Here is a 1,938-nt window from a genome sequence, read left to right as displayed (position 1 = left end):
CAGCGTGACAAACTCTGGCTCAAAAAGTGCAGCTTCACTTGGATGTGAGGATGTGGATTTGGTAACACTGGTCGGAGGGTGTTCAAAGCCTTGACAAGTGCTGTTGGAGAACTGGGAATTATGCCTGCAATGTTGAAACAACCTGCATAATCCTGAGGACATAAGAGCACAAACAAAAGCCTTACATTTATTCTGGATGACTGTAGCAATGCTAATGCCTGTAATTAACTTGGTTGAGTGGCACTGGCAAAAAGTATGTGAATCCTACCTGTTTGCAGTTTATTTAAACTGGATAACCTACTTATGTATCTTTGAAACCCCATTCATTTTCAGTTTATCAGTGTTGTGGGAACTCTTATTATTGACTAAGCAAGGATATGGCGTTGTTCGGCATAATCCAAATCAATACAATTTCCTTGTTAACTGAGTTTTTAAATTCAGAGACTAGCAAGAGAACCAGTGAGTCTATGGGTTTTCTACTGAAATCTGCACAGGTTTGTTTACCTGAAGAACTGACCAAAAGCTAGCAGATATTGCTGTCAGACAAAATAGATGTCAGAACAGTTCAATTAACAATGATATTGATTTTTTAAATTATCTTCTGTTTCATGTCATATCTCAACGAATTAAAACCCATCCTTAGACCTTTTTTTTCTGTTTTTTTTTTTTTTCTCACAATCTCTGCCTTTGGGTATATTAAACTCAACTCTATTCTCTCTGTTGCTTTCCACACATCCTTTTTCTTAATATATGATTATATGTTACTTAATTTTGTAAAGCAGAATGCAGGTGTTTCCTAGATATAGATTCTTCAGTCACGTATTCCCACATCTGAATATATCTGAATCTAAAATATGAAGCACTTTTGTTCTTGTACCAGGTGCACTAAACTGCATACTCTGCAAGCTGTTTTGCTTACACAACTTTAGAGTTATATTTACCATGATATGTTCTGCATTATGATTTTATTAAAGTTGAAAATTATTAAGTTAATCTTAATTCTACAGTTTGCATTTTCTGAAATTTACTCAAACTATTCTAGTGTTTCCTTAAGAGGATTTTAAACCAGGATAATGTGATTGGAGGAGGTTCTGTATTCTTTTTCACATTACATCTTTGATTTATAAGTATGTGTTGAAATTTACTTTCTCAAATTAATATCCTGAGCCTTACTTCTTAGTGGTCCAGCGTGGAAATGGAACTGCCATTTTCCTTTATTTTTATGTCATCCTAAATCTCTTGAGTGGGATTGAGTGCACCTTCAGCAAGTTTGCCAATGACACCAAGCTGTGTGGTGTGGTCGACACACTGGAGGGAAGGGATGCCATCCAGAGGGACCTGGACAGGCTGGAGAGAGGCTTGTGCCAACCTCATGAAGTTCAACAAAGCCAGGTTCAAGGTCCTATACATGGGTCGGGGCAATCCCAAGCACAAGTACAGGCTGGGTGGAGAGTGGATCGAGAGCAGCCCTGAGGAGAAGGACTTGGGGGTGCTGGTGGATGAAAAGCTGGACATGAGCCAGCAGTGTGCGCTGGCAGCCCAGAAAGCCAACCGTATCCTGGGCTGTATCCAGAGAAGTGTGGCCAGCAGGTCAAGTTCTTCCCCTGTACTCTGCTCTGGTGAGACCTCACCTGGAGTACTGCATCCAGCTCTGGGGCCCCCAGCATAAGAAGGATATTGACTGTTTGGAGTGAGTCCAGAGGAGGCCACGAAGATGCTCAGAGGACTGGAGCACCTCTGCTATGGGGACAGGCTGAGAGAGTTGGACTTATTCAGCCTAGAGAAGAAAAGGCTCAGGGGAGACCTTATAGCACCTTCCAGTACCTGAAGGGGCTTACAGGAAGGCTAGAGGGGGTCTTTTTACAAGGGCAGGTAGTGAAAGGACAAGGGGCAATGGCTTAAAATGGAAAAAGGACAGATTTAGCTTGGTTATCAGGA

The sequence above is a fragment of the Eurypyga helias genome, unplaced genomic scaffold, assembly GCF_000690775.1.
Source record: "Eurypyga helias isolate BGI_N326 unplaced genomic scaffold, ASM69077v1 scaffold34869, whole genome shotgun sequence".
Lineage (NCBI taxonomy): Eukaryota > Metazoa > Chordata > Aves > Eurypygiformes > Eurypygidae > Eurypyga > Eurypyga helias.
Note: the sequence above shows the minus strand (reverse complement) of the source record.